At 47.0% G+C, this 27,099-nt stretch overlaps 1 long non-coding RNA gene and 1 pseudogene across 1 annotated transcript in view; one reads left to right on the plus strand and one right to left on the minus strand.

The window, feature by feature from the left end:
• LOC146187300 (uncharacterized) overlaps positions 1 to 16,685 on the plus strand; it is a 29,005-nt gene extending 12,320 nt beyond the window's left edge. Inside the window, exon 3 of the long non-coding RNA XR_014707909.1 lies at positions 16,640 to 16,685. This is a non-coding gene — a long non-coding RNA (uncharacterized LOC146187300). The remainder of the gene's footprint in view (positions 1 to 16,639) is intronic.
• Positions 16,686 to 25,741: 9,056 nt separating this feature from the next.
• Positions 25,742 to 26,889, minus strand: LOC146187301 (uncharacterized; annotated as a pseudogene).
• Between the last annotated feature and the right edge of the window lie 210 nt (positions 26,890 to 27,099).

Consider the following 27,099-nt stretch of genomic DNA (forward strand, 5'->3'; position numbering starts at 1 on the left):
AACGCAAACCGCATGCTAGGGTACCTTCGGAGAAATTTGTCTCGTTCATCCAGTTCTTTAAAATTATTGCTTTACAAAACTCTGGTACGCTCCAAATTAGAATATTCTGCATCTGTCTGGAGGCCTGGCATTGATTCACTCGTTTCCGATTTGGAAGCTGTGCAGAACCGCGCCTGTCGCTTCATACTGTCAAACTATCACCGAACAAGTAGTGTAACTGCCATGAAATCAAGTTTGTCCCTTCCACTTCTATCTCACCGCAGATCAGTAGCATCATTATCGCTTTTTCATAAAATTTACCACTACTACCTGAACGAAAGATTACTAACAAGACCATCTTACATATCAGCGCGCATTGATCACCGCCATAAAGTTGGGGTTCCATCTAGTCACACAAAATGTTTCCATGACTCATTCATACCTAGAACTTGTGTCAGTTGGAATCACCTTCCCCATGATATCGCACGTATAACAGATAACGACGCATTTCGGAAAGCCATTGTTTTTCTTTGAATGTATATTGCTTGTTACTATGTTGTTTGCCCTTTACTTCCTGACATAGTTTTTACTTATCCCCACTGCATTGTGAAGTTTTGTTTTCCTTGTTCTTTTTGCGCAAGTTTTTTATGTACTTGTAATGTATTTTCTTCTGTAACTTTGCTCTACGTACATCCTGATACTTTTATGTATCCCACTCCCCTCTGTAATGCCTCCGGGCCCTGAGGGTAAATAAATAAATAAATGGTTACTTAGTGCCGCCACGTAATTCGACACACCTTCCTCGTAATGAGCGAGCCTCATGCCACGAGGCAAGACGTCTGGCTCGTCTGAATAGTTTACAGTCCACAGCAAGGTGTGGCCTCTGGTGACTGAAACTATACAACGAGGCACCAAGACACTCTTCTTTGCACAGGCCAGCGTTGTAGGTTCCACTACGGCGTCGAAAGTTTCGCACAAATTCGTAGATGAAATAACTTGAATTCTCCGGACATCGCAGGTACAACTGTATCTTCAGACACAGAAAACGCCCCTAAATCGAGTGACGAGGTTTCTACAAGGGCCGACATCAACGCAGCATTAAGCGAGATCTGTCCACTACGGCAGTCTAAGGTTGCACCACACTGTTGCAAAAAGTCTATACCTAGAATTACTTCATGCGTGGAACGAGGCAACACTGTGAATTCGGTTCGGAACGCTTGGCCACCAATCATAACTTTCGCATAGCACACACCCAAAGGCACCAATGATTCACCGCCAACACCACGGAATACCACAGCTTGATTCACGCTAAACATCACTTTATGTCCTAATCGAGCCTTGAATGCTAAACTCATAAGAGACTGTTGCGCCAGTGTCAATTATAATGCCATGGTGGGAATGCCGTCAATGGATACTTCGAGTTTGTTCTTTAACATAAACACAGGCAGAGGTATTGGGAACGTTGATTTTCCGGCGACCTCACCCCCATCGGCCGCGTCTTCTAGTTTCCCGAAGGGGAAGAACGGCGCCGAGGAGATGGAGATTGTCGCTGTCTTTGGGTTGGCGGCGTCAAGCTGCGGTTCGAAGCAGACGATCCGTTTCGCATCTGTGCCGGGCGGTATGTATCCAGAGTCTTTGTCGGATGAAATTCAGTGTCGAAATGATTAGAAACGTTGGGCAGCGGTCGATGATCTTGTGGTAGTAGGCCCCGCCGACGGCAATACCGGGAGATGTGTCCGGTCATGCCACAGCTATAAGACACGGGTTGCTGGCGCCACCGGTCCGAGTAAATGCGGGCGGAAACTGGTTCTGGTTGGCGGTAGTAATCGAGACGGTGCTGCTGACGAACCACCTGGCGTGTGTAGGTGGTTCTTCGGCCCATCCGTGGCTGAGAAGTGCTTAAATCGTTCTGCTGTCTGTCCCCGCCAAAGCGTGATGCATTTAAAGCCGGAATCCAGGAAGTTGATGGGGTCGCGGGTTCTGCTTGCAGCGCGCAACCGTCATACTGGTGTTCGTCCCGGCACGCAGAGTCTTTGTCACGCAACAATTCTTCCCGCACAATCCGGCGTATCAAATCAGCCATGGACTCTGGAGCACTGACATCAACGCTCGCAACAGATGTGACGTTGGCCAGTCGCCCAAATTTAGGAGTGACACGGCTCAACTTCAAGGTTTCGAAAGTGCGGCAGTGCCTGATGTCCGCTGTAGAGTTCAGATTGTCTTTGCTGATAAGAGACTTATAGACATCTACAGCGATACCTTTAAGCAAGTGTCCCACTTTATCTTCCTCGGACTTCCGAGGGTTTACCACCTTGCACAATTTCACAATATCCTAGGTATATGCGGTGCATGTCTCGCCAGGTACCTGGGGCCGCTGCATCAACGTTTGTTCTGCGCGTTTTTTCTTCTCGGATCCGTCGCCAAAGCAGTCCTTTATCTCTTCTGTGAAACAATCCCAGCTGGTAAGTGAGTCGTCATGGTTATCAAACCGAACTAGGGGAGTGCCTTCCAAGAAGAACACTACGTTCGTTAGTTTAACGGTCGCGTCCTAACGATTGTACCGGCTCACCCGCTCGTAGCTGGTTAGCCACTCGTCGACTTCCTCGTCAGGTTTTCCACCAAATGTGCGCGGCTCGCGGTAGTGCTGCCAGTTGCTCACCGCAGGTGTTGTTCGGTCAGCGTCGCCGTCTTGAGCCATGTTAGATGGTAGGGGTGGCAAACCAGCGAGCCGGCGGCTTCGTCGAAGACAACGGGGATCCGTGTTGATCTACACCGCAAACTCCACCACAACTGTTACGTACTCAGTACGTAACGGGGGTGTTTATTGGTAGTCTAAAGCGCTCCGAGTCACGCAAGCAACACCAGCACACACCACTGCGTCTTCCGTTTCTTCTTTCTAGCCTCTTCTTCTATTCCTGACGCCCCGAAGCACGTGACAATATTGTCTTATGGCGTTTGACAACTCCTCTTTAATACCGGTTTCCATTGGCCGAACAGGAGCAAGAGCAACGAGCAGCCAGAGCAGCGTACGAAAGCACTGGGGACGCGCGTTCTCGTCTCCCCAATGGAACATTAGCGCTGCTCGGAGAGCAGCGTACCGAGGCGGAGCGCGTGACGTCAGGCGTCATGTGATCAAACTTTTCCCGCGCTGGCGTTGCCCGTATCTGCCGGCCGAACGCCACCGCTGCCGTCGTCCGCCATTTTTCTCGACTGTCCGGCCCGGGCTCCGGGCGGAATGAGGTTCTTGTTGAGGGGGGGAGGTGAAGAGGGGGATTACATGGCCCTATAACTGTCTCCTGTACTTGCAGGGATACACTGCAACGGGCCGAGTAAAGGGGAGGGGGTATGAAAGATGGGAATGAAGGGGGAGCGAAAGCGTTGTCACTGATAGTCGATGTCGAAGACCCCTGGATAAAAATGCCAGACATGGAAAGGTAAACACTCGTAGAACAAGGGTTGGTGAATTTTGATGAGGGGACGCTCCGGGCGGCGCATAACCAGAAGAACGGCCGGTCTCGAGGGAGAGAGCGCGCGCGCTCTCCCTCGAGACAGACCGTGCCAGAAGTGACATCAAAAAGGTCACGTAACTTCCTCCGTTCTCCCTGTACCGAGGACTGCTCTCAGCTGCTACCGGAACCCCAAAAGCGCGCCTCTGCCAATGGAACACAACGCTACTGCTCCTGTTCGACCACTGGTAGGCGCTGAAACTCGCGAGAGCACTTTTAGTGCAGCTAAAAGTGCTCCTGTTCGCCCAATGGAAACCGGTATAAATGTGATCCTGTCTAGGATTTATCTCTTGAATTCTCCAGCGAAAGCTTCACCTTGTCATGTATCAGCCAAGGTCACCTAGGCAGGCTGCTTGACCATAAATGTGCCAAATGTCGCTGTCTGGCATATAGATTATCCATGTGACAACACATAGTGTACCACCACTTGACCTCTCTCTTTGAGCTTAGATTGCAGATAAAGCGTCACGTGTTCCCTCTTTTAGTTAACCCTCCTCGCCTCCATAACCTCGTCAATTTAATCGCTGCAAAAGCAGTCCTGCCTATGCCTAAACCTAAGCCTAACCAACGCAAAACCACTCAAACTGATTATCTTAGTTGGCCTAAATTTAGCAGAATCAATCATCAGCCATTTTTACCGCCATTCGGTCGGACGTTAGGTGTGGCTCAAATATACCCCATTTTTTCAACACGGGTCACAAAAGAAAGTCATCTAAGCCACTTCTTTGGAAGAAATATCCTCTGCAGGGTATTCACACAATTCCTTGAAAAATCTATGAATGGCTGCTAAGTGTGAATCCTCACTTTCGCTGAACACCGCCGACCAAGAATATTGTCCGATCTTGTTTGCGGCATCCCTTTCTTGTGGTCACAGTCACATATAGCAGAATCAATGCGGGTCTCATCCGGTGGTGTTGTCAAGTGCGCCGGCCAAACGAGGGAGTGAGTGAGTGATTAATTTTATGAATAATAGCAGCTTGCGATGACCTCTTGCGATGCTTGAACAGTGAGCAAAAACTGTCGAACTACCTGCAACCGGCCGGGTTCTAAGCCAGGCACTGAGGATCATAGGCGAGCATCTTAACCACTGAGCCTCAGCTGCGGGAGCGTCATAACCGGATCTTTTCAGGCGCGAAAGCTAAAACATTCGCCATTTGAAAGGGCGGCTCGCAGATGAGGCCAAATGTATTTTTACATATGTGACCTCCTTAATCATGCGCGCCGTTATATCGGAGCTGGTTGCAGACGCCAAGGTTAAAAGCCCGCCATTTGAGGCGGCCGCAACCAGATTTCGCCATATGTACTGCTAAAACTGCAACGCACGAAATCCATAGCGACAGAAAGATTTTACGAAGTATCGTGATAAAAAAGCTATTGCGCCGCATTAAAACAATGCGAAGAACACCATGTTTTCGAGCTATAATCAGTTTATACATATAACCGTGCCCGTTTTGTTCATTCGTGATTCATTGTCCTTTATCGGCAACAACGCAAGGTTGCTTGCGGCAGATGGTTCATTTTTATGTGGTCAATTCTTTTGTTAGCCCACAATTTTCAAAATAGTGCCTTCATTGAAGTCAAGCCACTCTATTTCCTCTTCTCTCAGCTGCTAAAGTGAATGTAAAGCTTTACCCTAAGTTATTGAGCTTGGATGCGCTAAAATACAGAGTCAAGTTTTGTTGAAAACCCCTTGCCTGGCGTACAGTAGGTTAGATGGGTTCATACCTTCTATGCAAGTCTATTTTGTAGTTTAAAATGATTAACTGTTGCCGCATGAACGTATTTACTTTGCCCAAAAATTGGGATCAAGCCAGCTCTTTGTGTCTATATATATTTGACTTGATTATTTACTTCGTAATCTTACTACCGAAGCACGCAAATTAGACTGTGAACACATTAAGAAATAATATTTTTTAGTAAACTGCTCATTTTTCAGAGGTGGTGAAAAAAATCGTTACTATTCATAGTGCGGAGATTCAGCACGCAGCATGAATTGTATTTTAACGAAGTTTCTAAGCATATATTCCCAAGAAGCTTACCCAATCATACAAGATATGCAGGTTCTAGGAATAAAAAGGCTTTATTCTAGCTTCTATAATGCAGCAAGCATACAGGTATAATTATTCTTGGAAAAACCTCCCACTGAATGTCGAGAGCATTCTCCGCTTACCATGTTCAGAGGTTTCTAGCATTCAATAATGAGCTGGTTGCTTAAAGCTCATGCCTGAAGCCTTGAGCAATAACTGTTGTTTTCAAGTGTTACATGCAGTGACACGTTTCAGTCCAAAGGTTCGAAATCTTTCTAACATTCTTAGCGAAGATGCATTTAACATTCAAAAGGGAGCTCTATCGGTCCCGTACATTGCATGAATGACGTCGGTGTGGCTGTTGCGGTGAGCTGAGGACAGCGATTCGTATTTTCTTATTATTTTGCGCCACATAGCGGCCTCTGCAGGCACCTCGGAACTAGATCCGGCTCAGTTGGGCGTGACAGACGTTTTTCATCTGTGGCTTTAGAAACGTCGTCACTAACCTGTTTTTATAGTAATGCCCCCATGTGAATGTAAAAAAAAAAACGGAGCTTCTAAAGAGTCATAGTGCGTGGTTTTTTTATGTCACAACGCTGGAGGGTTCGCATTATGTCATTTAGCGTTTTCTATGTAAGCTCATGATGGGCTCTAGTTTATGCCATTAATAATGAAACGAAATTCGGTAAAAATTGGCCATGACTCGGGACGTTTCTTCGAATCTTTGTACTCGCGGAAACATATTCCTTCACGGCAATCATCCACTTATCTTGTAATGTGTAATTTAATGCTACGCAGACGTGGTGTGATTACGATGTTTCGATTGATTTATATATAGGTAGGTGCCACAGAAACTGGATTTGACCTATGATATCACAGCAATATTACGTTTTTGTAGGTAACGCTCGCCCTCGACCCGAAACCGTGTGGCTAAAGCTATCGGGACGCTCGAGTGGCAGACAGTATATTTCTATGGATGTTTGTTAGGCAACGTGAAGCTGCAAGCTGCACTAAGCCAACGTTATCGAGGACAAGCAAATGAGCAAGTCCTTAGAAGACGTGGACAGCGCATCAAGCAGCGCGGAAAAATGGGCGAGTTGGGGTACGTTCATGAACAGACATCGCATCACTAGGCAGCATTTACAGGATTTTTCTTAGTCTTGCGTTATCAGCCTCCATAATTTCTCTCTCGACCTTACGAATCTTTAAATCCTGAATTTTTTGCAACCTGCAAACGAAAGAGCTCAAGGTACATATACTATGTTTCTATGCTTCATGATCGCAACGTGAGAATTTCGGTCATCAAACGCACAATAAGACACTATCTGCAATAGCAAATTAGCCCGTGTAAATAAGTATCAGAGCAAAATGACTTTTACGCACGTTTCCTTCGATACCATTACGCTTACTTTTTACCGCACCACAAATGCACTGACATTTAAAAACATTAAAAGTCAGCTTGCTGCAAAAACGTGTGGTGCTATGACGTTGCGCGACCCCCATAGTGGTTTTAGAATGTAGTTTAGAATTCTCAGCTAGAAAGTGTGTTTACGGAAACGCCGCTGTAAATCAAGCGAATGTAGTGCAGCACTCATAATGCCCTCATTTCAAGCCGGTCAAAAGAGGCAACCATAGAAGGTTGTAGGAAAGTTGAGTGTTTAAGCACCAAATAATTTTAGAAAAGAAGGATGAACATGAATAGATTAGGTTAGAACTGAAAACGTAGAGGCAATAAGCGTGTTGTATGCATGATGCACGCAAGGCAAAATCCGATAATGCCTACCTACTGGCTTCTCAACGCGTTGGCCTAACCCAAAAGGCAACTTATTTCGAGAGCGACCTGCTGCGACTCTCGCTGCGATGCTCACTTCTCTATGCTCGCTGCAAAGGGCAATGACTTAAGAATTGCGGTTATTCAGTTGATCAATCAGTAGCGTTCGTGGCTCTAATCTGCTAGCTTTCGTCAGATCCTCAAGTGCTGTGCGCCATAATATATATAAATAAAAGCACAGCTAAAACGCCAACTTGCGTCTGTACTGGATGGGGACCTCTGTTCATGTTGGGCAGTGCTTTTACACATTCAACTGTTTCTCGCAACTGTTCACCTTCGTTTCCTCTGCAATGTCGGAATCTGGGCGGCAGAAGCCGTGCTTCATCACCTCAACGTATGCCAGGACTGTGACGTGTTTCAAAATGAGCTGATCGACGAAGCAGCTCGCCACCGTGGCCCAGGCGCTAGACCCCTTCTCGCTTCGCGGTATAATTGAAGCAAGAGCGCAGCAAGCTCTCCCATTGGCCCTGCGAAAGTGCTGCCGTCGGATTGGACCATTTGAGCGTCAACGGATTCTCGGTTTACGGAGACTCAAGTGCTTCCGCTCTAGACTCCGAGTGTGAGTTCGTCACAAGCGTCCATCGGGAGCAGTTCACCCCCTAACAGAGCGGCGTCGGTACGCGAGGACCGTCGCGTGTGGCTATGTTAGCTTTCGGCCCTAGAGCCGAATTTGTTGTGTAAATGCCTGTAAATAGTGTATAAAGCTTTTTCTTCATCTCACCAGCGCCGACTCGGATCAATCGCCACCGCCCAGGGAGCTGACAGCCCTCGTTCACGAAACGCGTGACGAGCGCTACACAACCACCTCCATGGCACAACCCTGTCGACGGTGGGATACTGTGTGATAACCCCACCGGCACAACACAGTCGATGATGCGTTATTTGAAGCGAGCGTTGGATAGCTCTGTGAAAGGTGGGAAGCCCTGTAAAGTAGGTTGTATGCTTTCGGTCAGGAGCACCAAGTTCTCTCTCGGGCGACTTTGCCTTGCGCTACAGCTGTTTTCGCATGATGACGATAGCAGCGAGCGCTCGTTTCACGTCTTGAAAACGTTCGCAAATTGCGGTGGGACACTGACTCTCACTACAGGAAGTCGACGCTGGACAATCTGTTTATCGGCAACTTATACCATTATATAGGAGAGATCTGTTTACACTCCTTTTTATATCTCCTACTCCCGCTCCCTTTTCACTATTTCTGATGGCAAACTTCTCGAACGAAAAAATAGTAATTGGTTCTCAGGAAAGGAAAGGAGTGGGGTCTGTTACATGAGTTGTGGACATCTGACGCACGCCGCAAGGGAAGGGAGGAAAGGGGCAGTAAAAGCGGTAAGAGAGAGAGAGGTGCCGTAGTGGAGGGTTCCGGCGTAATTTCTACCACCCGGGGATTTTTACCGTGCATTGACGTCGCGCAGTACACGGACGACTATTCGTTTCACCTCCATCGAAACGCAGTCGCCGGCGGTCGTGATCAGACCCAGGAACTCCGGCACAGTAAACGGGCATCATAGCCATTCCACCACCGCAGCGGGGCTATAGGAACTAATTTCTGCCACTTGGGGTATTTATTGTGCGCTGACATCGCATAGATAACGCTGCCCCTGCGTTTCATTTTTAGGGTTTGGGGAAAGTAAGACGCAGTACACTTCTTGGTTGGTGCCACAGATTTGTAAACAGCCACTCTTTTAATAAGGTCAAAGCCAGATGAAGTTTATAGTCAAGTGAAGGCCAGCTCTACCTGGCGTATTCAAGCCTTCGCATCACATGTTAATTGGTTTATAAAAAAAGAAATTTACATTACAACGGGAGGTAACTTGAAGTTCATAGAGGCGTGAGCAAAAACTTCTCACCTAGCACACTGAAGCTTTTGCTCATGAATTGACTTTCTCTCGAGACGCCGAGCTGTGCGGACGTGCGCCGCATGGTCTCTGGCCTCGCGACCACTTTTTGTCAAATATCTGTGATTTTGGCCCTGCGAATAGTGCTGAAGATTCGGAAGGGTGTTTCATGCCAACCGATACCGAATTTAGCCTGATACGACCACCGACCATCCAGTTTTCGGAACTTTAGGAGTCAGCACTTGGTGAACCGCGTTCGGCCTAACGTTAGGCCAAACGCCGGTGTCGAGCCGCCGGCACCCGCGCTGGCTTTCGCGAGTCACGAGGATACTCGCAGGTGGTCTACACCGCAGAGGGTGAAGATGTTACTCCGGAGCAGCTTGCCGAAGGAGGATGGCAGACTGTATTAAACCTGCAAGAGCGCTACCGGCGCCGCGGCCCGAAGGTGATCCTCGGAAAAATCGTGAAACGTGCCCTCGACCTCCCAATCTCCACCTACAACAGTTGGCTCATGGCCCTAGGGGTGGTGAACACTTTCAGGGAGCTTCGGGACGCACATTTGATGAACCAATATACCCGCCTCATACAGACAGTGTCGGGTCGCCGCCTTCTTGCCCGGCTGAACATTCAACATAAACAGTTCACAGAGCAGAGGCTTCGCATCCCAGAACTCTGGAGACGCGCCCTCAGAGTGGGGCCTCTCCCTGCCAACATGTCACGAGAAGACCATAATGGGCGGCGCCTGGCGCGGGCGGAAGCCTTGGCCCGCCATTATGGCAACAAATCAGGTGTGTTCTACGTGGATGCCTCGGGCCCCCATCCGGGGGGGGGGGCTGGTACACGGCCGCAGTCGTTCACAACGGGAACACAGTCGATGGCCTTACATTCAAGACCAAATCTATAACACACGCTTAAGTGGTAGCCATTGCACTCGCCGCCTCAGACCACTCTTCTAAATATATCATCACCGACTCACGAGGGGCTTGCCGGAACGTCGCCCAAGGGTGGACCACCCTCTTAGCCTATAGAATATTTCAAAATTGCTGTCGGGACACGGACCCCACGTGCCGATATCTCGTCTGGGCTCCTAGCCACCTGGGTCTTGCAGGGAACGAGGCAGCTGACGCAGCCGCCCACGCGCTTTCTCTCCGGGCAGTTTCCTCGGGTCTCGAATCGGCTGAGGACATCGATTCCAATCTGGCCTACACATTCAAAGATATTAAAAATTTTTATCAAAACTCGCATCGCAAATACCCTAACCCCTGCAAAGGGTTAGGAAAAGCGAACGAGAGGCTGCTCCTGCGCCTCTTCACTAACACGATGCTGTGCCCGGCAGTACTTAAACATTTTGACTCCCAATTCACTGGACAGTGCCAGTACTGTGGGGAGGTGGCTGACACCTGCCACATGGTATGGGCCTGCCAACATAACCCATCCCTTCCCCCCATCCCTAACCCTTTCCGAGAGGACTGGGAGGCGACCCTGCTCGGCTGCTGCGACCTACAGGCCCAAAGGGCCTTAACGCGGCGTGCGCGGGCGGCGGCAACCGCCAATGGGGTCCCTGACTAAGGTCTCCACCCAGTATTATAAGGCCTAAGCCCTTGAGGCTCCACGTCAAACCTCCCAATATGAAATAAACGTTTTCAACATCACCCGAAGGAAGACGGACAAGAGAGTCAAGACCTGACGGACGCGCGCGTCCCTCATAACCAAGGCAAGTCTAAACCCTCTCCTCTCGACAAACGGAGGTATCCACCTGCCCGACGTAGAAAGGCGAAGCTCCTAAGGCTACCAGTAGAAGACTATAAAGTAGTCGTTAGGCCTAGAGGCATGGACTTGCGCACCGTAGCGCCACGCAACCTTCTCAGAGCTACCTGCATAGCGATTAGCCCACCGATTCAAGAGGTGCTGGAACAGGACAGCCTTCGTGTTAACACAGTTAACAGCACGTTCACCGTAAGCACAACGAACAAGCTCAGGGCTTCGGTTTACAGTAACCTGCGACGGCTCAAGCTTAGCGAGAAAGAGTATGAAGTGATATCGTACGTGTCAGCGCCGGACGACTCTACGATAGGCATCATTTATTATGCATATGAAGTCGGAACACCCAATGAGGTCCGATAAGGACTCCTGAAGCGCAACGAAGGGATTCCGGTGGTGGATGCTCGTCGCCTTGGCCAGTCATTGTCCATACTGGTGACGTGCGTTCGCCGGAAAGGAAGCTCCAGACAGCATCTACTATTGGGAAAGTCCTTTCCGTGTTCAGCAAGAGTCGGCCATCGGGCGGACGTCTGCTACAAGCCTGCAGGACCCAAATGTGCCGCAGTTGCGGTGAAGAACACATTTCGCCAGCCGAGGGGAAAGCTCGCACCTGCACGCCCAAGTGCATTGTGCGCAAAGCGCCCACAACACCGGGGGGCAAGGACTACAAACATTCCTTTGTAGAACGCCGCCCCAAACACAAGCAACAATACAAAAACCTGAACGATGAAGTCGATCAGCAATCCGGACACAAGCCGCGCTCAAGAGAAAAAGCCAGTAGCCGTTCGTTGAGCCACCACCGGGGAAGCAAGATTCGCCACAGGTCATCCTCCTTCTCACCAGTGTCATCTAGCCAGGCCGCCAGTTCGAGGCAGGGAAGCACGAACCGACGGGGGCGTTCGAGCAGGAGCAGGAGCAGAAGCAGCTCCAAGCAAGTGAGCTGGCCGGATACGGCTTCACATAATTACACCCCTCGGGAGAAGGAGCTCTTATTTAAAATACAGTCTAGAGACGCAACCATTGCGCAAATGCAACGGGAAATACCAGAAATGAAAAAGTGTATTTAAAAATCTGCAACCACCCGTAAAAACAACTGCACCAATACACCGCGCGCGTTCAACCACCACGCTAAGCGCCGTACCCTCCACCAGAAATGCAATGGAGACGGACAGCAGCATTAACTTGATAAGACCGGCTCCTTCCGATGAGGGTTCGGAATCTAAACGCGCTGCAGAAGCGCCTAAAGATGACAACCCGCCACCGACAACCAAATCTAAGTCAGCAGACAAGCCGAAAGCAGAAATGAGCGCACTCAAGGATACATTTAGCGGTCTTGAGGAATAGTTAACGTTCTCATGCGCGAAGTAACTCAGCTGGTTACCAACATTGCTGTTTTTTTTCAGCAAGTAGTGCAGTGTCTCGCGGCCCTGGAGGCAAGCCGTAATGTAATGCCGGCATCCGCGACCGTGCCTGTAATTATTCCTCTCATGTCTTAACATGGCCCCTCGCCAGCAAACTGAGGTATGGCTTTGGAACTGCAGGGGATTCCGCAACAGAGTAACCTGTTGATTCACATACAAAGCTTACCTAAACAACCGGACGTAACAGCACTTGAAGAAGCTAGCGGTCCGGTGAAATTACCGGGCTTTAAAGCGTTTACTCCCCCCTAGAACCTACCGACGACGGCGACAGTCCCATTCACAGCGACATTTGTGCAAAGCAACATTACGGCTATACAACACACCATAGACAGTTCTAGCAAACAGTACACGCTACTTGAAATGGTGCCCAGAAAAAAGGGTGAGGCAAATCTTTTTATAGTCAACCTATACAGTTCACCGAAAGACAGGGGGTCAGGAATTCCCGACCTACTGTTTAAAGCAGCTCGACTCGCCGCAGGAACGCAGCTCGTTGGGGTGGGCGATTTTAATACCCACCATTCGGCTTGGATTTATCGGAAGAACAACCCCAAGGGTACAAAGCTGTGGCAGTCTATCCAGAACCTGGGCCTCACAATTCCTAACGATCACCAAGAAATCAAGCGGGTCGGCAACAGCGTTAGCGCAGATACCTCACCCGATCTAACACTAACCAAAACCATTAACTATGCCTGCTGGACCAACAAGAGAAACACACTAGGAAGCGACCATTACATTATCACTACAGCATTTGACACAACATTTCACAAACTGCACCACATGCGCACACACATCACCGACTGGGGTAGGTTCAGACGCTTACGAGAACAAACTGCCCCCAGTCAGATAAACAACTTAACGGAGTGGATTGGTCCACTTAAAAAGGACGTCAAGATCACCACGGTCGAGACGCTGACTCAGGAGGTGCACCAGACGACTGACTCCAAACGCCTCCACATGTGGGCAGCGCATGCCAGCCAACTAAAACGTTGGAAGAGACAGAGACACAATAGAACTCTACGCAGGCTTATAGCGCAACTCGAGCGCCATGTCGAAGCGTACACTATTTACCTGCAGGAAAAACAATAGGGCCAAATCTGGGATAATATGAACGGTCAGCTTGGAAACAAAAAGACATGGCTCTTCCTCAGACACTTGCTCGACCCCACACAGACAAAATGCCCACAACGAGACCGGCTCACAACATTAATTCGCCAATACCAGGGTATGGACGCTGAGCTATTTGCCGAACTGCGAACACGCTACCTGAACACATCCCACACAGACCCTCTACCCGCGTATGAGGGTCTCCCAAATGACACCCTGGATGCCTACATAGCAGATGCGGAGGTCTGGTTTGCTCTCAGTCATCTTCGTACCACCACCGCGGCGGGACCTGGCGGAGTGTAAAACAAAACGCTCAGAAACCTAGACCACACGTCTGTCGCGGTCCTGACGGAACTGATGAAGACCTTCTGGAGGGAAGGCGAGATCCCTCAGGAATGGAGGCACGCGCGGGTCACTTCACTTTTATCCCAAAACCAGGCAAGAAACTCTCGATCGAGAATCTACGGCCCATCTCCCTCACGTCTTGCATCGGAAATTTAACGGAACATGTCATCCTTATCCTACTGAAAAATTACGCAGAAGACCGCGACTTACTTCCTCCAACAATGAATGGCTTTAGGGCAAAATTGTCCACGCAGGATGTGATGCTACAGCTTAAGAAGGATGTGCTGGACCCTCCATGTGGAACCGGGACGAAGGCGGTACTATGACTAGACCAGAGCAAAGCCTTCGACAACGTCTCGAACGAAGCAATCCTCACGAATCTCTCTAAATTAGACCCTGGTGAAGGGATATTTAATTATGTCCGATCATTCCTATCCGAGCGGACAGCAGAGGTAGCCTCTATAGGCAGCCTTAAGTCGGTGTCCCATTCCTATGGGAAGCCGAGGCACACCACGAGGCTCGGTGCTCTCGCCTTTCCTATTTAATCTTGCACTCATTACACTTCCCGCCAAGCTCGCTGCCCTGCCGAGGCTGCATCACACTTTCTACGCGGACGACATCACCCTGTGGCTAACCACGGGGAATGACGGCCAAATAGAGGATACGCTGCAGCAGGCAGTCGACATAATCGACACTTACGCGTCGGGAGCGGGCCTTGAATGCTCGCACGCGAAATCGGAACTCCTGATTTTCAGGGCCAAGCCGCGCGGAAGAAATGCACACCAGCACCCCCCCCCCCCCCCTATCGCCCTGAACGTATGTGTGAGAGGCCAACTGGTCAGGGAGGTTCAAACCATGCGCATACTGGGCATGTACATACAGAACAATCGCAAAAATACCGAAACAATCAACAGACCCACTGCCACGGTCAATCAGACTCTACGACTCATCAGACGAATCGCCAACAAATGAGAATTGGAATGAAAGAAAAGAGATCTCTGTCGATTAGTACAGGCTTTCGTACTGCGCAGGTTTGTCTACTCCATCGCGCACCAGCAACTGATTTTCGCGGAGAGAATGAGAGACAAGAGCCTAATCCGACAAGCCTACAAGGCTGCCCTTGGGCTCCCGCCTAGCACGTCTACGGAAACGTTGCTGAACCTTCGGGTTCACAACATGATATCGGAGATGTGCGAGGCACACCTTGTCTCCAAGCTCGAACGACGCACTCGCACGAACGCGGGAAGGTCCATCCTGTACAGACTACACATGTGCAAAGTACTTTCAGAGAAGGACGCGAAAACACAGTTACCTACGCACATTAGGACAGCTCTATTTATTTATTTATTTATTATCAATACCTCAAATGCCCCAGGAATGGGGTATTACATGAGGAATGGGCTGCTATTTCATATGAAGATAGATTCGATGGCTGCCTTGAATTGAGATGGATTGGAGTGGTGCACGAAGTCGACTGGCAGATTGTTCCAGTCCCGAGCAGTTTTTACGAAGAACGAGCGAAGATGAGCTGTAGTCTGCGCTGGTGGAGGGTAGACAACTTTGGGATGGCTGGTGCGGTTTGAGAAGCGATGAGCTGGTAATATCACTGAAACATCAAGTGGTGTGTGATAAAATTTATGAAAAAGGCAAAGCCTAAAGATGCAACGTCTCAAATTGAGATTAGTAAGGTGAGCCTTAGATTTAAGAGCAGTTACGCTGGAGTGATAAGAATAGTCTGAAAAGATAAATCTTGCTGCGCGATTTTGAACTGATTCGAGGATGTTACAAACGTTAGCTTGATGAGGGTCCCAGATTGAGCATGCATATTCTAGCTTAGATCGAACGAACGTGAGGTAAGTTAGTGCTTTAATCGAGGCAGGGGCGAGGCGCAAATTTCGACGGAGGTAACCAAGAGTGCGATTGGCTTCGTTAGCAATGTTCGTTACATGTGCAGACCAATTAAGTGTGTTAGAAATTGTGATGCCAAGGTATTTGTATGATTGGACAGATGAAATTTCAGAGCCACAGATGACATACGTGGAGGGTTAATAGTGCTGTCGTCGATGAAAAGAGAGTAATGACGTTTTATTAGTGTTTAAAGACATTAACCATTTGTCGCACCAGGCTTCAACGCGTTTAAGGTCATCTTGAAGAATGCGAGAATCGGAACTGTTATGGATGGGACGGTAGATGACGCAATCGTCTGCAAATAGGCGGATGTTAGAAACAATGTTACTAGGCAGATCATTAATGTAGATTCATAAACCCTTGCCCAAGAATATGCACCCCGCGCACCACGAAGGCCAACGCATGGCGAGGGCTCGCGCCCTACATGCCAAGTACGGCCGACACGTGTCATGCAGCATACGTGGACGCGGCGGAATATCGACCAGAGACAAGCGTTCGCACTGGTAGCTGAATGGGAACGGCCGCATCCATCGCAACCACCTCCTCCGAGACGGAGGAGGAAGCGGCCATAGTCTTAGCTATTGCAAACACGTCCGCCGATATTGTATTCAGGGATTCTAAAATAGCCATTCGCAATTTCGTGAGGGGCTGCATCACGTCTACCTCCAATCCGGAGAGCGAGGCAGCTCACGCGCAAGCCCGAGGTTTCGTCGACCGGGCAGTGAGCGCGCCCTCCGACCTGAATTTCACGAGGGACGGGTTAATTTCTTTTCATGACATTACCCCTCACTTCAGGCTAGAAAGGCGCACATATCACCCCCCCCCCCCCACAAATCTTTAACAAAGGTGCAGGAGGTTACCTGGCGCCGACTACAAACATGCTCCCTCCTAAATTCGGCGGTGCTTGCCCTGATGTACGCAGGCCAGTACAACCCAAACTGCAGTAAATGCGGCGAAAGAGCGACATACGATCACATTCTCTGGAACTGCGCAAATGATCCACTTGAGGTGGAACTAATACAGCTCCCTTCTCCCGAGCAGTGGGAAGCCGTGCTGGTCAGCTCGGACCCGAAGATTCAACTACGGGCCACCAAGCGGGCTTATGAGGTCGCCGCCGGCCATGGACTAGCGGCCATCTAGCACGTCTCTCCTTAGACCTGCTTGAGCGACGAAATAAATATTTTGCAATCCAGTGCTCGTGACGTTGCTAAATGTTATTAATAGTAATAACTGGTTCACATAAAAAGAAAGGCGCACTATTCATTCCACTAGTGTTGTGGACATCTGACGGCGCCGTAAGGGAAGGGAGGAAGGTGGGAGTGAAAACGGAAAGAGATCTGGGTTTTGGTGGTGTAAGACATTTATTGGCTCAAAAGAGCATTCACAGGGATATTGATTGGACCAACCCTTAAGAGGCCAGTCCTCACAAGCACTGGGTGCCGTAGGGCAGAGCGCCGGAGTGATTTTGACCACCTGGGGATCTTTAACGTGCACTGACATCGCGCTGCATACGAAGGCCACTTAGCTTCGCCTCTATCGAAACAAGGCTCCAGTTTTTAGGAAAATTAAATGCTCCCTACACTCCCGAGTAAATCTACCTTCCCAATCGTATATTAGATGTCCCCCTGTGTACTCAAATTGACTGCATAATTTTGTCACAAAAAAAATAATAGATATGCATAAACATAAATGCGAAAGTCAGTAACTCATAAAAAACGTCTCTAGGGCACCGCTAGGTGCACTGTAAAACAAAAACACCTTATTAGGTGTTTTCGCATGTCTATAACTAACACCCATGCACCCTTGAAAAAAAGTGGCTTTAGAGTGCCAGTACACCCTCAAAGATGGTGCTTCGGTTGGTCATAGCACCCTTATATGGGGCCAATGCACTGGGGTGTTTTCATCACCTTTACACCCTATAGCAGGGTGGAAGCAGTGGCATTGCACCCTTACACCCCTTGATAAAAATCAGTGCGGATAACGTTCATATATTGCATTCCCTAATTAGGAATTACTTTTGCCACTACACGTTCCTTAATGCTTTTCCTATGTGCACATTTGCAATCAAGCCTAATGGTATTCCTTTTAACCCCTGTAATGCCAAATGAGCATGTAAAGAGATGCTGCATGCCATTATTCTGACATCTCGAATGGCCCATGCCAGTATGATTGTTTTTTCAAATTCACAGAGCATGTTACAAAAAAATGTCACACAGAAGGAAACTGGAAGTCTTTTATTCGGCATAGAAGGGTCAGGGTTCGGGCTAGTGGGTGCTCGGGTGATGGTGGGGGGGGGGTCAGGGGGGGCTCTTGTGTTCTGTTTCTTCATTGATGCGCGCTATGGAACCTCATTTATTTAACAATACTGCCACTCTCCACCGAGAGCCTAGCAGACGGGCAAAAACATACATGGTATGTACGTAAATACCTAATAAAATGAAAGAAGCAAAACAGTTCCAACAAACGCAGACAACAAAGTATATAACTTTTTTTCAAAAACAGAACCGACCAATGAACACAACAGCTTGGTGACATTTCTTAAAAAACAACAAAACTTTTAGTCGTATGCAACAATAATCGCAGTACACAATATTAATACTATGCTTTGTCAGTGTCAACGCGTGCGCTTGCATAAAATTCGGCCTTAAGCGATGAAATAAAGCGTTGTGCAGCGCATCTTGGCTTCGACACGCAGACGCCCAAAAAGAGGTGCTCTATAAAGCAGCACAAATTGTCAGACCCCTTGTCATATGTCAGATTGAACAGCCAAAATCGACCCATTATTGGAACAATACCCTAAGTAGAGTCGATGACTCGAAGAAGCTTCCGCTGCTGAATGAAGGAGAAATGCTCTTCAGCTTCTTTGATGCTGCTCCCAGTATATCCGAAGCACGGCGTGGCAGGCTTTTCTTCCTGTTCCTTGATAAAATTGTGAAAGAAGTGCATAACAAAGCAACTGCATAAATATGCACTGCACCTGGCAAAAAGCAAATTCAACATATTTTCTACTCTATATTTAGAATACGCCAATGCCCTTTTAGTGTACAGCAGTGTGCTGGAAAAGGGCCCTATCGGAAACCACTGGTGGTTATCTCACAATTAACAATGCAGAGTATACTGTTATGGTTGGTTCAGGAGGCACAAAGCCAGCAGTCTGATCAAGTCATAAATGAGAGCACATAAGGTCAACCCATTTTTATTCATGCAGCATGCTGTTGCATGGTAATTTTAGATTATGCAAGCTATTTTATCAAACAAAAATGGCTACACTCATCAAACGCACCTGGGTTAGAGAACTTCTATGCTGCCCCACGAACTTTTCATTTCACATCAACTGGAATGTTTATGATAGTTAAGAATGTAAATAAAAAATAAACAGCACTGGAGCACGGTGTTTACTAGATACTGCAGAACCGAACAAAAAAACGTGGAAAGAGCATACTTAGTGATGGGGCACTACAAAAAAAAACAAAGTGCATGTAATACATAACACATAATGCATTTCTGAACTTTTGCACGTCTTCTTGTGCTAAGTATGAACCAGCCAAGCCCTAGGTCATCGCAATGCTTCCTGAAGTGTTTACATTTAAGGTTTAGTAACAAGGAAAAAGTGTTCTCGCTGCCCTATGTGGCAGTTCTGAAACTTCATCACACATTATTCATTGAAAGTGTACACTGGAGCTTTGAGTTGAGCGACAATTACATGTGCAACAGCGGAGCATTACCAAACAACCAAACAGCAGAAGCTCTAAAAAATGTCAACACTGAAGCATGGCATGTTAAAACATTTTCCACGCATAGCACATTGTAGCATAGACATCCAGAACATCAGTGGTGAGCCTCAAGAGGCGGCAGGAAGCTCAAGTGTTCAAGAAGTTGTAATCGTTATAGCGGCAGGCAGTCTGAGCACTTTGAAATACTAAAGGTTCGAATACTAAAAATATGTTGACTAACTTGTAATGCAAAAATAACAATTTGGATTTATTGAGAATTTTTACTATAAATGAGAATGTCTATGACAGTGCCACATGGTTAATGCATGAAATGTTAGCATCTGTAGTTGAAGGCATTATATTTATACAGCATGAACCTTCAAACACAGCCGTATTTTCTCCCAACCAATGTGGTAAACCTAATCTCAGAAGAATTAAAATTATTACATCATTTCAAACTTGGCTAGCAAATTACAGCATTTTTTTAAAACAATTATTAAACTGCATTACCCACCTTCAGAAGCCTGTAGGATAAGACAATGTGGCAAATATTTCTTTTGAAGCAGTCTCAGATTATATATTCCAGACATTAGGAACATGTTAGGTACTAGCATGCATGAGCAGGTTGAGAGACCCCTTTCCAGCAAATGCTAAACCCCACCAAGCTGCCTGCAAGAGCCATCTGATAAAGCACTGCTGGTCCACTGTAGCAGAGTGCTTAGTCAAATGGCACACTGCACCAATCTTGACATTACCAGTGCTTCATCAGGTGACTCTTGTATGCAATACGACGTGGTAAGCATGTGATGGCAGGAGTCTCCTAAAAGTGCTCTTGATTGTACTTACAGTGCAAATAATCCTTTCACAGCAAAGAATTCACAGTTGTGATGAAAACTTGTGTAGTATTTTTTTTAATCATGGATCACTAATACATATTACAAGTTAGACTGTAAACCATTTTAGAAACAAAGAAAATTAGCTAATAATGTCGGTTTTAAGTAGGCTTCCTGAATATTCAAATGACAAAGAGAAAACTTACAAATGATACAAACAACATCCAGAGCTCCCGGCTGGTTCCCAATGTTTGCCAAGAGTTGCAGAATGCATACTGTCTGTACATCTACAATAGAAATAAGCAACACAACAATGATGTACTTCCTTGCAGGTAAAAAGAGACAGCAGAGTTTTGAGGCGATAATTTATTGTCTAATTTAGGAAGGAAAATAAACAAAATTGAAAACATGTAGAGGCACGCAAACTGAAAGCCAAACATCTGACAGCAAAAATTAGCAAAGCTTGTGAAGTTTTGAATCAGGTATCACCTAATTCTCTGCTACTAGTTGAACAGATTCGAGAAGGCTGCACCATTACAATGGAGAAGAACAATAGGTAATTTAAATTTAGCTAATGCGAAAATTGTTACATATGAAGAAATGCACAGGCTAGTAATGGTTTTATTATTCTTTCTGATGCTCAGCCATGTTTTTAGTATATCTATAAGGCAATGCAAAATGGCAAAAATGTAGGCATTTAGCGAAAAACTGCCAATTAGCACATGCAGCAAACAGAAGGAAACAGCCTAATACTTACGCTTCTTTCTCCTTTCACGCATTCCCTCAGAACATACTTCGAGCAGCCGGGCAATGTCTTTTTTTCTTGCACGAATGGTGTCCTTCAAAACCAAGACAAGTATCTTGTTAAGGCCAATTTCGACTGCCTCTTTGCCGTCCTTCTTGATCAGCATGTTGACGTCATGTAAGAACTGCAAGTTTGTGTGAATGGTAGCCATAAAGAATTCATTTTACTCAATGTTTCAAATAATTGAATATTAAAAATCATTGTATAAAAGCTAAGGCAATTGATGCCTTTGTACATACCTGAAAAAAAAAAGACTGGCATTAGCAAACAGCAAATACAAATATTTACTAAGGCTAGAAAACTGCAAAAACCATCAGTATTTTGCCACTCATCGCCAAACTGCATGCAATATTAAGGAAAGTCTAATATAAAAAATAACAAAGCAAAAATTATGATCCTCCTTCCCTCAACTTGGCACACGGCTGAATGGCAATAAAATATGTAATATATCACTAAACTAAGGGTCCCCGCTCATCTTTAAAAAGTAGGCTTCAATTCTTAGAGACAATCTACAGACATGCATCGTTAGCATATGAAAGTCAAATTGTTTTCTGGGCCCTTTAAATCAGTAAACTGCTTTCAACACATACATTACAAATTTTTTAATAACAGTAAGTCACAAATTTGCCTGCAATATGCGCACTGTGATGAGCAAAGAAGGTAAACATATGCGACTAAGGCTATGATAACCGCTTCATATGTACATTTAAGCAAAAGACAAAAAAAAAAGTAAACATCCGGTCAGAATCAAACTCTGTATTAGCAACATCCGGTACCATATTTGGCCACAGAATTCAAGCTGTCGACCTCTACTTGAATGCTGAGGCATCAGTATCGAATATCCATTTATTCTAGTCTAAAGACACTACAAATATCAAGTAATGCGGTCAAATAGTTATGTTGAAATGTGACCACAAAAATAATGAAAACTGGATGGTTTGAACCACATTAGCTGACTTAGCACGTGTACAAGTGCCTTAATTGAAGTCTTGCTGAAAAAAAATACGTACCTAAATGATTCTTCGAGAGCGAAAGTAAACGCCATAACAAAAGCAGCATAATAAAAATGCAAATTCACACTCCTTGCAACCGCAAAATATGGTCCCCGTAAAATGAAAAATGCTCCCATTGTGATTAAAAAAGGCAAATCCAGACGCGGGGAAGTTAACATAGGCTGATGATAGCGGCATATAGTTTACGCAGTTTGGAATAAACTATTATGCAACCAGGCCGGCCGAACAGCGCACTTCGATGCCGAGAGCACGAGCGCAGAGGCGTGCTGCGCTGAACGGCCGCCGAGAACGAACATAGCCTCCTCGAACAAAAAGTTTAAACAGAAGGGCTGCGGGAGGACGCTCCCCGAGCAGCAGGACGGTGCGCGCCTATTCTCCGAGTAAATAAAAAAAGGGGGGGGGGGGGATCGCAGCGCTACGAGGGAAAGAAGATGACGAAGCATGAAAGAGGTTTCAGGAGAGCGAGTGCGAAGTGTAGAGATAAGGGAGGAGGGGGGAGGGGGGAGTCGAGAGTGCTAGGAGAATAAAGGTAGTACGCCAACATGAGCTTGCCGCACGAACGGAAACGGTAGAACAAAACCGAGTCGTTGCGAACTGAGCGCAAGTATCAAAATGTCAAGAAACGAAAATCGTTTCGTGAACCTCCTGCGCGTACAAAATGCAAGGAAACGTAGCACATACATTATTTCTGTTCAAGAAAGTTGAGACTGATGTTCTTGCGCGAAATCTGCGTAACTCGCCGCGACATCTGCCACATTTGCGATGTCATTTTGTCAGCCACGTGAAAACAAGCGCTTGTCCCACGTTTTCATTTCAGCACATTCTGGAGCGTTCCGGCACAAAAAGACAGAGAATGCAGCAATCCGGTAGGACACTGTTCCCACAAAGCGCAATATGCGTGAGAATAGGCTTACCTTTACAGACGATTGCGTCAGCCGCAAAGTACGCTGTCCGCCTTCGTATCGCCGGCACCGAACCAACCAGTGCGATTTCAACGCGAGTGCAATGTAGTCGGCGCATATACCTCTTAGTCACGCAGAAAAAAAAAAATCGCCCATGCCTTCTTCTTTCGAACATCTCAAACATAAAGCGGTGCAGCAGTCCTTCGGCCTGAGCAAAGTAAAAAGAAGCCCGGACACTTGCCGACAGGATAAATGCCCGTTTGCGTTAAACACCACATGTAGAAGGCACTTCACAAGCGTACACACTTCTGTAACACATATGCATGGGAAATGCAACACATTTCACGAGGGTACACAATCGAAGAAGCACATTCAGCATTCGCCGAAACGTGGACGAAACGCACCCCACAATGCTAACGGCCATAGTGTGAAATTTGAAAAGAGCGTTCGTAGCTACTGGCGGCCTCCTGGCGGTGAAATTTTGTTTCAGTTTCTGTTTCATTTTTAGAAAGCACTCGTGTGTAATTTTAATTTTAGCGTTACTTTTCGTGCTTTACTTAGGTGTTGGGTTATATTAGCAGCGCCGCTTGTGTATAAAAGGCTACGAAGTTACGCAGCCATATACCACCAGCATGCTAGGTGATATTGCTTGCCCGTAACACCCTAAGGCATATTCCCCAACCAAAGCACCCCTTTAGCATGCAAGAGGTGATTTCCAATGGCACGAACACCCTTGACTCAGGGTGTAAGGGTGTTTTGAATCAGACAAATGCCCAAAAAGGTGTTTTTGTTTTTACAATGGTCCTTTTTCGCGCGCCGTGCGCTTTTTATTTGCGTCTCCAGTCGTGTTTACAGCACAGATTCTGGGCGCACTGTTGCGAAATTTCGTTTCCTTTCACAGTGTATTCCACGCAATGCAGAACTTCGGCGCTGGCACATGCGCTTCTATATTGTACGGGGGAGTAGACTCGAGATGCCTGTCGTGCGTTATTAGACCCCCCCCCCTTTCTATTGTTTTCCCCTCTATGGGAAATCATATTTTTGAGTTTATTATGTATAAATGCCATATAGTGTTTTGTACAGTGCTTTGGTCTGTGAGTAATGTGCGTTTTTGTCTGTATGTATTATGTATGCGCACAATAAATTCTCTTTGTGCACAACACGCAATCCAAACACAATATAGGCAGCTAAAACGGGAGCTTTGCGAATACTTCGTTATCCATGACCGGAGGGGAAACTCATAGCGAACCATCTCTTCACTTATCGAAGAAAGAAATCGCCTTTTTAGATATTGACAAAGGATATCAGCAGTAATTCTGTGATATTTTGGGATTTCTTCTTCTTGCCTTCCGCATTTGCATTCTTACACAAAACGCACTCAGTTGTGAGTCAGCGCTTGCTTTTGTGCTTCTTTCCTGTCGTCCCGTCGTTTCGTGCTGTTTTGTTCTAAGTCATGACCCACCTGGCCCAACAATATCCTCTTTTGCATATAATCTGGAATTACCTTGATTCCCCTGGCGCCAATCAAAATATAAACAGTAGAGAAGCCTGGGAACTGCTACTGCGGAGCACGTCCCCTGCCAACCAGCAGCAAGCCATCCGCCTGGCGGCTGGCTTTTCCTCCTTCATTGGAGGGAAGAAAATTACCAGGGTTCAACGCTGCTGAACCAACTTTAGAGCGAAATCATTAAATGCTGGTGACCGAGCGTTCTCCTTCTCTTTTTCTGCTTCCTCCACCCACATAAAAAGCCCCGCTTAAACAAAGCCGTATGAAGGGGTGAAGGGTGGCTGATCCTGGCCCTGATGGGGCTGGGAAAGGTAGGTCACCGCCGCTTGTGGCGGGGCCTAGCCTGCCCCCAAATTTTATCGGTTGTAGGCCGTCATTGCACCCGCCATTGCTTCGGTGGTGGACGACGGCTATTTTTGCGGCGCGCGTCTTTCTCTCCCTCTTCTTTTTCTTTCTTCTCTATTTTCTCTTCTGTCCGCACGAGGCAGCGGAGGTGGCTCAGCTACAGAGGCAGTAGCAGGCCCATGCATTTTCTTTTCCTTCTTCCTACAGGTACAACAACAACAACAGCCCTATGAACGTGCCTTAGTGGCCTATAGGGGGAACGTGAATGCCAGGGTCTTAGCAGGCTGATACTGACATAACCGTCCCATGTAAAACGAGAGACCCAAGTTGGCAGCTTCTGCTGACCGCTTGAGTTGGTAGCCCAGCTCTCACCCTACTTTTACGTGGGGTGTTACGTGAGCAGGACGGCATGAAATTGCACAGACACTTCTAATAATGAGATGCAAACATGGAAGCAGACAACTGTACCTTCACATTTTCTGAAACATTTCACTATGTGAAAGTGTAAGGAGTTATAACACAATTAATGGTAAAACACACGCATAATACGGATGTTGTGGGCTTGACTATCATCGGTAGCAAGCTTTTTTTTTCACCTATTTTCCTCTCTCCTTTTTTTTGTAATAAACCTACAAACAAAGCTCTTTTCCCTTGGTTTTCCTTGGCTGTTGGCTTTACGAAGAGTCGTGTATGTCTTCATGCAGCTTAAAGGAAAAAGCGCTGAGAAGACACTGCTTGTCTCAACTTCAGCCCAATTAAACCAAATTCAATGTTGCCCTCACATATACCACGCCTAACTAAAGTTAAACGCTTTTTTTGCAGAAAAACATACAGACAGCTTTGAAGGAAATAGATGACATGTACAGTACAAATTAACGGTAGGCCAGTTTTCGTCACCTGCTGAAATTATTTGGCAAGTTTCTCCAAGTTGTCAGGGAAGGCCACAATCCGGGGGGCGATGTCGAGAAAAAACGCCATGACGCCGTACATCATCCTGAGCTGCGTGCTTTCCCCAACCTCGAGGCGCCCTGCAACATCCTGTATCTAGGATTTGTTGTCATAATACCTGCGAAAAAAATCGTCACTTTTTAATAACGAAAACTGATTGCAATGGAATCAGCATGGCAGCGAAGTACAGCAAAATCATATCTCAACAAGTTCTACATCTGTTTATCAGAAATATTTGGTACAACAATGCAATATGTTTCGCTTGTCTTAAGAATGCACAGGCAAACAAAAATAAAAATTGCCCAAATCTAATTAAACGTGCGATTCGATGCATATAATTTGACAGGTGGGAAGAATGCGATAACTTGAGTACTCCGCTTGCAGAAGAGCAGTGACGTGTAAAGAATTTCTAGGCAGCATAAGCATGCAGCAACAAATCAGCTGCTGAACCCTCGCGTGGCCTGTTAGTGCATGCATTCAGTTTCAGGCTTCGCATCCGGTTATAAGCCGTGCCGAGACTCTTTAGCTCACGGGATTCCTCCAAGCACTCATCCGAAATAACAATTCTCACTTCACTACTAAACAACTGCAATACCTTACCACTAAAAGGTCAGGAGATGCTATTGAGGTGACTTGGGGGGCAAGCTCCGGTGATCAAGCCTTGAGGGATAGTGCGGCGAATGAGCGAACTCGCCTGCAAGCGCGTTTACAGCCGACCGTGAGAGTCGAAATTTCTGCGAAACTGGCGAGGTAAAAAAAAATAATAAAAAAATGCAGATTAGTTATTGGTTTACACGTTCTAAGTAGAATGCAGTATAACTCACCTCTTTGTCAGAATACTCGGCAACTGTCTTTCCCACGTACGCCTCGACCTTCGGGCGCTTCTCCAGCGGGGTAAAAAGGTGCTCGAACATCATCTCGTACGCCAAGTCGTCGTCCCCGTCGTCGCTGCTGCTGTCGGAAGAGGAGGTTGTGCATGAGCTTGTACTAAAGCTGCTGTCATCGTCCAATAGCAGTAGCAATTCTTCATCCAGACGTAGGCGCTTAGCAGCCGCCGTTTCAATTGCATCCGCCGGCCGAACGCCACCGCTGGCACCTTCCGCCATTTTTCTCGACGGGCTCCAGGCGAATAACGAGAAGTGACGTCAAAAAGGGGACGTGACATTCTCCGTTCTTTCTGTACTCCGCCGCTGGTGATGGAGCACCGAGCACTGCTCTCGGCTGTTCTCGGGAACCCAAAAGCGCGCCTCCTCTGTCAATAGAACACAACGCTACTGCTCCTGTTCGAACACTGAAGGGCGAGTTACGATGATCCA

Source organism: Amblyomma maculatum, chromosome 6, assembly GCF_055883805.1.
Source record: "Amblyomma maculatum isolate TAMU_Amacu chromosome 6, ASM5588380v1, whole genome shotgun sequence".
Lineage (NCBI taxonomy): Eukaryota > Metazoa > Arthropoda > Arachnida > Ixodida > Ixodidae > Amblyomma > Amblyomma maculatum.